Source organism: Trichosurus vulpecula, chromosome 4 (assembly GCF_011100635.1).
Source record: "Trichosurus vulpecula isolate mTriVul1 chromosome 4, mTriVul1.pri, whole genome shotgun sequence".
Taxonomy (NCBI): Eukaryota; Metazoa; Chordata; class Mammalia; order Diprotodontia; family Phalangeridae; genus Trichosurus; species Trichosurus vulpecula.
Window position 1 is genome coordinate 289,657,350 of NC_050576.1, and position 13,944 is coordinate 289,671,293.

A 13,944-nucleotide genomic window follows, 5' to 3' on the forward strand; every position below is an offset into this window, starting at 1 on the left:
TGCCCTAGCGCTCTGAATCAGTGAGCTGCGGCAGTTACCAGTCTTCTCAACCCACAAACGCCAAAGACAACAGAGAAGGTTAGTGGGAAAAGCTGCGGGAGTGGAAGGAGTTCGCGGTTTGGCACCGCCCCCAGGGCAGCGGAGGGGGAGCAGCTACAGAAGTACAGCTGCATTTGCTTCCGGACCCAGGCCCACCTGGTGGGAGGAATTAAGTGGTGGATCAGAGCAGGAGTGAAGAGCGTGCTGAAGATCTAAGTCCAGTCCGGGTAGGGGGTTCTTGGGCAAGGAGGAGTGCTGGTGTGGCAGAGTTGGCGCATCCCCCCAGGCATGGAACATAGTTCTCTAAACTCTACAAGCTGTCATACCCCACTGAAAAACTCAAGGGTCAAGTTAGTTGGCTGGGAATATGGCCAGGCAGCAAAAATGTACCCAGATTCAGTCTCAGACTTTGGATTCTTTCTTTGGTGACAGAGAAGACAAAAACATACAGACAGAAGAAGTTAACAATGTCAAAGAGTCTACAACAAAAGCCTCCAAGAAAAACACGAACTGGTCCCAGGCCATGGAAGAGCTCAAAAAGGATTTGGATAAGCAAGTTAGAGAAGTAGAGGAAAAATTGGGAAGAGAAGTGAGAAGGATGCGAGAAAACCATGAAAAACAAGTCAATGACTTGCTACAGGAGACCCCCCCAAAAATACTGAAAAATATACTGAAGGAAAAAACATCTCAAAAAATGGACTAACTCAAATGGCAAAAGTGCTCCAAAAAACCAATGAGGAGAAGAATTCCTTGAAAGGCAGAATTAGCCAAATGGAAAAGGAGGGCCAAAAGACCACTGAAGAAAATACTATCTTAAAAATTAGATTTGAGCAAGTGGAACCTAGTGACTTTATGAGAAATCAAGATATTATAAAGCAGAACCAAAGGAATGAAAAAATGGAAGACAATGTGGAATATTTCATTGGAAAAACCACTGACCTGGAAAATAGATCCAGGAGAGATAATTTGAAAATTATTGGACTACCTGAAAGCCATGATCAAAAAAAGAGCCTAGATATCACCTTTCAAGAAATTATCAAGGAGAACTGCCCTGATATTCTAGAGCCACAGGGTGAAATAGAAATTGAAAGAATCCACCGATCGCCTCCTCAAATAGATCCCAAAAACAAATCTCCTAGGAATATTGTCGCCAAATTCCAGAGCTCCCAGATCAAGGAGAAAATACTACACGCAGCCAGAAAGAAACAATTTGAGTATTGTGGAAACCCCATCAGGATATCACAAGATCTAGCAGCTTCTATATTAAGGGATCAAAGGGCTTGGAATATGATATTCTGGAGGTCAATGGAGCTAGGATTAAAACCAAGAATCACCTACCCAGCAAAACTGAGTATCATGCTCCAAGGCAAAATATGGAGTTTCAATAAAATTGAGGACTTTCAAGCTTTCTCAGTGAAAAGACCAGAGCTGAATAGAAAATTTGACTTTCAAACACAAGAATCAAGAGAAGCATGAAAAGGTAATCAAGGAAAAGAACAAGAAAAAGAAATTGCAAGGGACTTACTAAAGTTGAACTGTTTTGTTTACATTCCTACATGGAAAGATGACGTGTATGATTCATGAGACCTCATTATTAGGGTAGCTGAAGGGAATATGCATATATATATATATATGTGTGTATATATACATATATATATACACACATATATATATGTTTACGTATGTATATGTATAAACGAATGTGTATGTGTATGTGTATATATATATATATATATATATATATAGAGAGAGAGAGAGAGAGAGAGAGAGAGAGAGAGAGAGAGAGAGAGAGATGGAGAGAGAGAAAGTGGACACGGTGAGTTGAAGATGAAGGGAAGATATCTAAAAGAAATAAAATCAAAGTAAGGGATGAGGGAGAAATATATTGAGAGAGGGAGATAGGGAGAGATAGAATGGGGTGGATTATCTCGCATAAAGGTGGCTAGAGGAGGCAGTTCTGTGGGAAGAGGGGAGAGGACAGGTGAGGGGGGAATGAGTGAATCTTGCTCTCATCAAATTTGGCCTGAGGAGGGAATACCATACATACTCGATTGGGTATCTTACCCTACAGGAAAGAAGAGGGAAGAAGATAAAAAGGGGGGGATGATGGAGGGGAGGGCAGATGGGGGTGGAGGTAATCAAAAACAAACACTTTGGAAAGGGGACAGGGTCAAGGGAGAAAATTCAATAAAGGGCGATGGGTTGGGAAGGAGCAAAATACAGTTAGTCTTTCACAACATGAGTATTGTGGAAGGGTTATACATAATGATACACATGTGGCCTATGTTGAATTGCTTGACTTCTTAGGGAGGGGGGTGGGAAGAGAAAAGGGGAGAGAATTTGGAACTCAAAGTTTTAAAAACAGATGTTCAAAAACAAAAATAAAGTTTTTGCATGCAACTAGAAAATAAGATACACAGGCAATGGGGTGTAGAAATTTATCTTGCCCTACAAGAAAGGAAGGGAAAAGGGGATGGGAGGGGAGTGGGGTGACAGAAGGGAGGGCTGAATGGGGAACAGGGCAACCAGAATATACGCCATCTTGGAGTGGGGGGGGGTAGAAATGGGGAGAAAATTTGTAATTCAAACTCTTGTGAAAATCAATTCTGAAAACTAAATATATTAAGTAAATAAAAAAAGTTAAAAAAACATAAAGTCATAGCTAGAATCCATACCAGGGTCTGGCTACTATACACTCAAACTTAATTTTTGTTGTTCTCACTAGAGATGTGGAAAGAACAAATTACATTCTCAAAATGTTATACTGTGTTGGGCTGATTTGGTTTTTTTGCCAGGAAGTGGGGTGAGGGAGGTGGGGTGGATTTCTGACCCATAATTTAATTTGTAAGGGGAATTCTCATTATGGAGACTTGCCTCACAAATGCAGATGGGCAATTTATTTTGCACCTTCTAGTTTTGTAGAATTTTCTCACTCTTAGAAATCATTTCATGGCTCTGGTCATTTAACTACTATATGTTAGAAATAGGACTTGAACACAGGTGTTTCTGATTCCAAGGTATACCAGCTGTCCATTATGCTGTCTTATCTCCCTGCCATTTTCATGTAAGCAGAAAATAGGATAGGATTCTACATCATTCCTAAAGTTTTAATTTAATGCCTTACCATGGCATGGAGATTATCCTGGTTTCTCTAAAGCAAAAGTACATAAATTCTGATAGCTCATAATAAAATAGAAAAGCTTTGAGTTCAATCATGTGGACAGAATAATTTTTATTTTTTTCTTGCCCAAAGAACGACTTGAGCTAAATGCAGAGAAGCTCCTCATCAAAGCCTCATCACTACCTCATCACATAGCATGTTTTGGGGGCAACTTAGAATTATGATCTGAATTGGTAGAGAGACTTCTCTAATAAAATCAGTGACCTTTTAAAAGGGCATCAAAGTTAATTATTTAGTATGCTTTTTTAAAATACAAGAATCTGTACATATACATAAAAATACAGATGGGGTAGTTCCATGAACACAGATTATGAGAATGTGGTTATTGGATAGTTTAATTTTATATCTATTTGTATTTCATTCAGTTTCTTGTATAAAGTATCATAAATGCTCTTAAGAAGATCTGTCTCAAGGGCAGCTAAGTGGCATAATGAGTAGAGCACCAGCCTTGGAGTCAGGAGGACCTGAGTTCAAATCCAGCCTCAGACACTTGACACACGTACTAGCTGTGTGACATTGGGCAAGTCACTTAACCCCAATTGCCTTGCCACAAAAACAAAAAAGGAGATCTATCTCAACTGGATCACACAAAACATTTTTTAATAAGCACATTTTGTTTTCAACTGCTTTTAGTTGTTTTGTAAGGAAATACATGCATGTGTGCGCACATGCACACGCACACATACACACACACTGTTCTCTGAATGAATTGACTTAGTTTTTGGCTACCATGTCTGCCTAATAAAAAGGAGAGGATGACTGTTGGCTGAGGATACATTTTTTTGTAATCTTTTGACCTCCTTGTTATGGTGACTTTTTTCATCTGTTAATGTTCTAGGAAATGGTATTAATCAGAGTTAATAAATGTTCTTACCTTCATCTATTTCCCTTTTTTTGATTCAATTTGTTTTCAAACATTATACTAAAAATGGAATGAGTTGGAACTATTTTAATTATACTAAGTACCTTCTCTACTTTATTCTTTTAATTTACTCTTCATTTTGACCTTTTCTCTAATTAATCACTAATCTTTCTTTTTCACAAATATCTTAATGATAAAAAATTTACATGAGAATATCAGGCAATTTCCTATTTGTCCATTTAATTTTTTGTGACATTGCTCCACATTTCTTGGTTAATTCCTTTTGACTGTCTTCTTTAGGAAAAGATTCATAATGTACAAACATAAAACACCTGAGTAGTATAGAAATGCTTGGCTTCTTTGATTTCTTACTCGTAAAAAGAGTTTCTATCATCATTTTCTGACATTTTCAGTCCTTTTTTATTTAGAACACTAGCTATCAATGAGGATTTTGACTTATCTCCTATTCACCTTCTGCTAAGGATGGTGGCACATAATTTTTGTTTATCTCTACAATGGTCTTTTTGCTTATGTTAATGAGAAACACTGAAAGATGAAGTGTCCAAGTATCATATGAGAGGTTATTTCTTTTTTCCTTCAGGTACAGGATGAAACCAAGTCTTCTAATTTCTACATTTTCCTTTATGAGAAAAAAGTCCTTGAATTTTCCATTTACTTTGATGCAACTTCTTTCTACCTTCAGGTTTTAATTAGGTTTCAAAATTTGCTACTATTTTAGTTGCTACAGTAGTAGTACATTAATTCTTTTTTATTTGAACAAAGATGCCACATGTAGAGTATCAACAATTATATCACTGTTTATCATTGGCATAAAAATTCTATGACCCTTAAAGGCACCCTTTGGTTCACCATCCTTTCTCTTCCCACCCCATCTCACAACATTGCATATTTCATGGATGACCATGGCCAGAAAAATTCATCACCTAATGGTCACCCCACTGCTGATATCCACTTCTATATAAGCTGAAACCATCTTCAACCTCAATGAATGGAAAAAAATCTTCAAATGGCAGATACCAAAGAGTTCAGGATCAACATTTTTTTTTAAAATGCCTCCATGTGCTGGATGGAGTATAAAGAGCAGTGATAATAACTTTGTTCTACTATGGTGGAGGGAAAAGAAGGTTATTGCTGTCTAAAGGTATAAATACACTGATTCCTCTTACCTTCCAAGTCTTTGTCCTTTTAGAAATATAGTTCACTCATGTGTTTTTGCTTTTTCTTAACTCAGAGAAATTAATAACTAAATATATTAGTTTAAATTTGCCTCCACTTCAATGAAAGAAAGCTTAATATTCTTTACAAGGGTAAGAAGCATGGACATTTTATTCTCTTCCCAAAAAAATTTGGTCGATAGGCACAATTCAGCTAAGATAAAAAGAAATCTATCCTAGAGTCTCTAGAGAAAACACACTGAAAGTTAAAGGTTGTCTAATAAATACATTGGTAAAGCTTCCTTAGAAAGCCTTATAATGCTTTTTTGCACCATGTCATTGAAAACAGCATTTTACCTCCTCAGCATGTGACTATCACTCTGGTAAGTCAAAGGTTGTTGAAGCCTCAGTACTGATCAACGACTTCTTTTCTCTTAAGAGTTTCAAAGAAATGGCTTCCCTGGCCTTTTGTTCCATGCTATGTGGAGAAGCTTTCTTTTCAGCTTTCTATTGGGGGAAAAAGATAAGCCAATTTTAAATTCCATCACTTTGCAATTTGGAAATGATGAATATAAGTAACATACACATATTATATATAAATACACACATAGATACATATATATATATATGTGTGTGTGTGTGTTACTTTGTACGTATATAATTTTCCCCCAACTGGAGAAAAATGCTTTAATAATTTCTTAAAGTCTCTAGGATAAAATATGAACTGTTCTTTTTAATATTTAGAGACCTTCATAATCTGTCTTCAGCTTTATTACTATGGAATGCTCCCTTTCATCCATGTTTCTTTGTAAATGTGAAGGTACAAAGGGAAGAAAAAAATATCCCTACAACATGGACCCTTAGGAGATTCTGTAGGGCTGCTGGGTTCAGATAAATCAGTGTACCTCATCTCACCTCCTGAGAAGAGTACTTCAAGCAAGTAGCAGCCAAGTAGGCAGTGTTAAAATTAATCAAAGACCTTAGGGCTCAGGCATCCTGCCTAACATCCCTAACAGCTGCCAAGTGAAACTGGGTAGGCAGTCCTCCTTAGCCTCCATGCTCCCTTTTCTCATATTCTTAATGGCTTATCTTATCTTTCTAAGAATATTAGGGATTGGGGCTCATGATGAAATCAAGAAAAGGCAGCCTCAACATAGTGTTGTTGTGTTTGTTATGATTGCTGGATTGTTGTTGTCGTCATCAATACTATGACTGTTATTGCCCTCTTTGTTGTTCAGTCATTCAGTTGCGTTTCTTCATGACCCTGTGTCCATACGGTTTTCTTGGCAAAGATACTGGAGTGGTCTCTTATTTCCTTCTCCAATTTTATGCAGGCAAAGCTTAAGTGTCTTGCCCAGGGTCACAAAGCTAGAAAGTGTTTAGGTCAGATTTGAACTACATTTTCTGTCTCTAGGTCCAGCGCTCTATCCACTGTATCACTTTGCTGCCCCTGTTAGTATCTGATACCCACTTAAAAATAGCTACTAAAATTAGTGATTTTTGTACTGTTTAGACAAATCATTAGTTTTTCTTTTCCTTTTTTCTGTCTAGTTTCATCTACTACATATATTTTGATGTGGTACTCTAAACGTATGGTCTATTTGATTAAACTAACATTACTCTCCTTTCTTGGAATCCATAACTATTACTAGGAAATCAAAGATAACAGTCTATATCAAGTCCCCATTCTTATTGACACTCCATATTTCAGGGAAGTGAATTTCTTTTCTCAATTTAGTGATTAGATCAAAAAATATCCTGTACTTCTTAGTTCAAAATCCGGATGACATGATGGCAAAAACAGACAAAGAAGCTGCTTCACAGGTTGAACATATAATTATTTGAGTTTTTCTGAGAAGAAAGAACTTCTCTGCCTACAGAGAATAAGACTTCCAAATACTTCTGCCTGGGTCTGTAGTGCCTTTGCAGCTCATAAACACACTGCAGGTACCATATAAAGAGCCCCATTGAGAGCAGTAAGACACTTTTACAAAAGAATGCAAACCTTGCTGAGATGTGAGGTCCTTTTTAATTTAAGTAATTTGTAATTTATATAATTTCTAATGCTTGCAGTCACTTTATGTTATAGACTTTAGGTTTCTTTCTTTGTTTAATTAATTAGTTATATAACACAATTTCTTTAGCATAAGTGACACCAAAAATGTTCTACAATACTGCAAGATTACTTGACTATTACATAAAAGGATAATGAGGTTGGGATTTGGTCCAATGATTCTCTCTCTCTCTCTCTCTCTCTCTCTCTCTCTCTCTCTCTTTCTCTCTTTCCCCACCTCTCCCCCCCTCCCTCTCTCTCCCTCCCCACCCCCCTCTCTTCTTTCCTCTATGTCTGTCTATATATGTTTGTGGGGTATATGTATATTTGTGCGCACATATATATATATATATATGTGTGTGTGTGTGTGTGTGTGTGTGTGTGTGTGTACATATATATATATATATATATACACAAATATACTCATACACACTACAATTGTGCAAATGAAAACAACACTGAAAATTAGGCAGACTGAGATTAATTGTAATGAATGGTCTTGGTCCCTGTGCTAAGCTGTAGAAAAGATGTTGCTCTAGGTCTACATCTAAGATCAGAGTTCAGATCCCACTTCAGACACTAATTATATGTCCCTCAGAAAATCATTTACTTCTATCTTCTTAAGTTTCCTTAAATGAAAAATGGTGATAGTAATAGTACCTACCTACCAAGGATTGTTGTGAGGCTGAAATAAATGAGACAATATTTGTAAAGCACTTAGCCTGGCAGAGAGTAAGCACTTTATAAATCTTTCCTTCCTCCTTCCTTCCTCTGCCTTCTTTCATTCCTCCTCCCTCCCTCCCTCCCTCCATTCTTCCCTTCCTCCCTTTCTCCCTTCATTCCTTCCTTCTTTCCTTCCTCCCTTCCTTCTTTTCTCCCTCCCTGCCTTCCTCCCTCATTCCTTTCCTCCCGTGTTCCCTTCCTTTCTCTCTCCCTCCCTCATCCTTTTCCTCCCTTCCCTTCCCTTCACTTTCCCATCATTATCCTTCCATTACCCTTCCCTTCCCTTCCCTTCCCTCTGCTTTAGGAATGTCTCTTTGGCAGTATTATGGAGAATGGATTAACGAGAGGAGAAAATAGAGGCAGGAAGATTGATTAAGATTCTATTGCCATAGGTTAGACACGTAAATAAAATCTGAATTAGGACAGTAACTATGTCAGTGGATAGAAGGTGTAAATGCAGATGTAAAATATATTTTGAAAGTAGGATCAGTACTTCACAACTGTATGGATACATGGAGTGAGAAAAAAAGGGAGTTGATGGTAACTCTGAGAAGACATCTCATCTCACTTCATTGCATAGACCAGATATTTTGAGAGTTGGAAGAGACCACAGAGGCCATCTAATCCAACTCATGCATGAAAAGTGATCCCCACTAGAACAGACAAGTGGCTTTCTAGAATCTTCTTTAAGATCTACAAGGTGGAAAGCTATGCATGTGGAAAACATCATATAATGTTAGAAGTTTTAATAGTTTGTATCTTTGCTGAACCCCCACCCTCAGTTTTTGTTCTTTGTTTAAGGGCTTTCTATCTGGGAGGTGAACAGGGGGATACATTAGGAAATGTAGGTCATATAAAAATCAAAAGATATTGCTATTTTTTAAAAGATGGAATTGCCTGATGCCCTGAGAGGTTTTGTGACTTCCCAGAATTATTTTTCAGAGGGGAAACTTGAATCCAGGCTCAGAGACAATCTCTGTGAAAAACTATTTAGTGAATGAATAAATAAACAACTAAAGAAGCATATAAATTATATATCTGTCTTTGGTCTATGACACACTAAAAAGACAAAAGGAATTTCTTGGAATATTTTGAGATGTTCTACTCTGTAGAGGAAAGGTGTGAATCAAAGAAAATATTTCACTCTTAGCTTATGACTCTCTCTCCCCACCAAGCTCCTATTGGGTCTATATCAGCTTCCACATTCCTTTTTTCAGTAGTTTGATTTAAGAAAGATCAAATGCCTATAATTCATTTTCTATAGAAAAGACCTGTCTCTGCTTTCTCATATACAATATAGAATATCATAGATCATCTTCCTCGGCTATCTCAGGTCTTTACTTTATTCTCAGGTAAAGTACTACAAAAGAACATTGATGTTCCTGAAAAATATTTTTAAAAAACTATGATGTATTAAAGGTAGCCCAAGTACTATTATTTCACAATATTTTCCAACAGAGTAAGCAAACCCCAGCCTAAAGCCATCTACTTACATTAACATCCCTCACCTAATGCCTGGATAACAGCTTAACTTAGCTCTGATGTATATTCCAATTTTGTACTTCAAATTAATGACTACATATCAGAGGGATATAAAGTACTTTATACGAACAGTTTATTTATACGGACTAACACTTTATTATGAGCAACCCCATTTACAAGTGAAGAGGCATCAAGTTGATTATACAACCTAGTTTATCCCCAAAGGAAAAGGAAAGAGAAAGAGTGATCTGAACTTTTTTTTATTTATTCGCCCAATTTCTCTCAGTCCACAGACAAAGCCCTATTGTTTGCCCAATTCTTCAGTCTTTTGAAAAAGGACATCAAGGAAATCTGGTTGCTGAATTCCCAACTACTCCATCTCTGACCAATTAATTACATTTTCCTTTTGTTTCTGTGGTTACTACTTGGTTATTTATTCTGATTCTCTATAATGATGATGTCTGTGACTATTTATCTTAAGCTAGAGATGGCGGGGGGGGGTTAGTCCCAGAGAGTAAAGAGGTCCTTCTATTACCTCTTTACAACATGTTCTCTTTTGGAGGGAGAGGGTTTTTGTTCTCAAGCCACCATCCTCATAGTCATCCTCCTTACCCCTAATCCTAACTTTGCTTTTAGTCATAAATTTCAGAGTCCCTCTGATGACTTGGTGCATCAGGTATCCTCACAGGGACTTGATGTACTGTTGTCTACATATAGGCCTGTCCAGCCCAGAAAAAAAAAAACCACTGGACTTGTCATTAGAAAACTTAGTCCAGTCCTGGCTCTACTACTTAATAGCTCTCTGATATGGGCTAGTCATATCATGCTATTGATCCTCAAGTATGAAATTACGAACTTGCGTTAGGTGATCTTCATGGTCTGTTGAGTTCTGATTGTAGCCCTATGTATGTCTAGTCCAGCCTGATTACAGTCTCAAATCTTCTGAAAAATCAAGTTATATAGCCTAGCTTTCACTACACAAGCATCTTTCATTTATTTTCAAGGAATTCATGACCTCTTTTGATGAATATTTTTCACCTAAATCTATTTTCAGAGAACAGTTTGTTTAGGAGGACATAAGAGCAGTGATATTATCTTAAAACTTTTTCAAATATACCTAAATATGCTGACTCAGCCCACTGCATGTATGTTAACTAATCTAAACTGGACCCTCACTGTAGTTGGGCAACTGTTGTATTTCTTCCTAATTGATTTGCTATCTCACTAGGTTAGCTGCTACTAACTTCATCTCTCATCAAGCCATTCATTGCACCCGCTCCCACAATCTCTTTGCTGAGAATCTCATCTCATACTTTCAAAAAAATGGATCCATTTGCCAAAACATCCCCATTCTTTCCTTCCTAATCTTATATCATGCAGACAACTTTGTTCCATTTTCTCCTCTTTCACTCCAGTGCCTGACTTTTCCAGCAAAATTGACCCCATTGCCATTCCCAATCTCTTTCTTGTCATTGATCTCTCCCTATTTACCAATTCTTCCCTACTACCTACACACATGACAACATCTTTCATCCTTTACAAAAAACAAAAACAAAAAATCTCTCCCTTGATCTGACCATCCTCACTAGCTATTGTTCTATATCTGTCTTTCCCTTATCAGCTAAACCTCTTGAAAAAAAAAAAAACTGGTATATCAAGTGTACCCATCTCCTTCCCTCTCATTCTTCTTAACCCTCTGTAATCTGATTACTAACCTCATCATTTAACAAAAACTGCACTCTCTAAAGCTACAGATGATATGTTAATTGCCAATGGCCTTTCCTCAACCGTTATCCTACTTGACTTAATGTGGAATTTGACTGTTGATCACCTTTCCTTCCTGGATACTGGCACCTCTCTAGGATTTTATGTCATTACACCCTTCTCATTAACCCTCCTCTCATTCAGCTTCTTCTTACTATGTTTTGCTGGTTCTTTCATGTCATTCCCACTAATCCCGGGGTTTATCCCAGGCTTTGCCCTGAGCAGCCCCCTTCTCTTTTCAATCTCTATTGTCTCACTTGCTGATCTTATCAATTATCATCTATATACAGGTGATTCCCACTTCTATATACCCAGCCCTAGTCTCTCTCCTAAGCTTCAGTAGTACTTCTTTCATTACACATTGGACATCTTGACCTTAATGTTCTGCAGCCACCTCAAGCTCAATATATCCAAAATATACTTGTTTTCTTTCCTCCTAAAACCTCCTCCTTTCCAAAATTCCAAATTCTCACTGTCAAGGGCACCAACATCCTTCTAGTTGCCCAAGCCTAAATTCTCAGTGTCTCCTGAATTCCCTTTTCATACTCATCCTACATAAATACTGTTAGTTGCCCCCTTCACATATGTGTGTGTATGTATGGATAGATAGATAGATAGATAGATAGACAGACATATAGATATACAGATACATCTATATCTATATCTATTAACCTTTACAATATTTTTCTATTTGGCCTTTTCTTTCCACTCACAGAGTTACAACCCCAATTCAAGACCTTGTGTCCTTTTGTCTGGATTACTGCAACAACCTTAAAACTGTGCTCCCTGCCTTTTTCTTCCCACTCTAATACATCCTCCAATGAAATGCCAAAGAAATATTTTTATAGTGTACGTCTAACAATGGCACCACCATCCTTACTCAGTAAGCCACGAAGGCTCTCTATGACCTCCAGAATCCAATATAATGTTTTCTTTTCCCATTTAAAGATCTTTAGAATCTAGTCCCTTCCCCAGACCTTAGTCCTAGACTACTTGAAGTTCCTCAAGCATGACACTCTGTTGTAGTCTCTGTTCCTTTTCATTGGGTGTCCTGCATACCTGGAATGCCCTGGCTTCATTTTGTCCATTATTAGTTGCCTTAGCTTCCTTCATGTCTCAGCTCCAACCTCAGCTTTTGCAGGTCTTTCTTGGTCACTCCAGCTACTGATGTCTTCCCTTCTAAATTACATTTCATCTGCTCTTATCTTCTGTGTATCTATTTAAATGTCATTTTCCTTCTCTCACCACTCCCATTGAAATGTATTTTCTTTGGGGCAGTGGCTATTTTCTCTATCTTTTATGCATAGAATTTCCTATAGAGTCTTACAAATAGTAAGAGCTTAATAAATGTTTTCTAACAAACTATTTTTTCTCATTGAGCTTATATGGCCTATACAATTTAGTTTAGACTTTCCTTCACATTCTCCATTCTGCCTCCTTTCTTACCTTTTTTCCTCCATAATCTGCAATATCCTTTTATTTAACTCCTCAACTCACTCTTCAAGGTATCCTATGTCCTGTCTGTTTTCCTATCACCAGTCCTCAGTTTATCCTTCTATAGTTTTCATATTGGGAGGGATCCGTTGAATTCAATCACCACAAACTGTCCGTGATTGAGTTTACCTCTTCTAAAGTCTTGATACTTTAATAGAAAAAAATTAAGGGAATGGACTACTAATTGTAGAATTTGGCAAGACTGGGCAGCTAGAAAATATACCATTTAGGTTGTTGTGTCTTCTTTCTGAAACTACTTATGCTGCTGAATAACACAGATTTATATGTACTGATGTGAATTTTTAAAAAAATATATTTAATTTTAGTTTACAACATCCACTTCCACAAGCTTTTTCTCCCTCCCCTCCTTTTCCCCCTCACCAATATGTGGTGCAATATGATATAGGCTCTACATATACATTCATATTAAACATATTTCCACATTAGTCATGCTGTAAAGAAGAATTAGAACCAATGGAAAGAAACATGAGAAAGAAGAAACAAAACAAAAGACAGAGCAAATAGTATGCTTCAATCTGCATTCAGGCTCCATAGTTCTTTCTCTGGATGTGGATAGCATTTTCCATCATGAGCCTTTTGGAGCTGTCTTTGAACCTTGCACTGATGAAAAGAGCCGAGTCTATCAAAGTTAGTCATCGTATAATGTGTCTGTAACTGTGTACAACGTTCTCCTGGTTCTGCTCCCCTCACTCAGCATCAGTTCATATAAGTCTTTCCAAGTTTTTCTGAAGTCTGCCTGCTCATCATTTCTTATAGCACAATAGTATTCCATTACATTCATATACCACAAGTTGTTCAGCCGTTCCCCAATTGATGGGCATCATCTCAATTTCCAACTCTTTGCCACCACAAAAAAGAGCCGCTGTAAATATTATTGTACCTGTGAGTCCTTTTCTCATTTGTATGATGTACTGATGTGATATTAAACATTAAAGTTATATGATTGAATTTAATTTGACAAACAGTAACTACCTATGCCATCTCAAGTACTATGTTAGGCACGAGAGATACAAAGACAAAAGAAAAAAAATGGTCCCCTGCCCTCAAGAAGTTTAAATTCCATTCAATTATTGTAAATTTTTCTTTTTCAAAGATAGTTTTAGAAATGGGATAGTTTTGTTTGTTTTATTATACAGTTAATACAATGTTT

General features: G+C 37.2%; 1 protein-coding gene across 1 annotated transcript in view; it reads left to right on the forward strand.

Moving 5' to 3' along the window:
• Positions 1–13,944, forward strand: part of LOC118847131 (receptor tyrosine-protein kinase erbB-4) — a 275,926-nt gene that overhangs the window by 108,033 nt on the left and 153,949 nt on the right. The window lies entirely within an intron of this gene.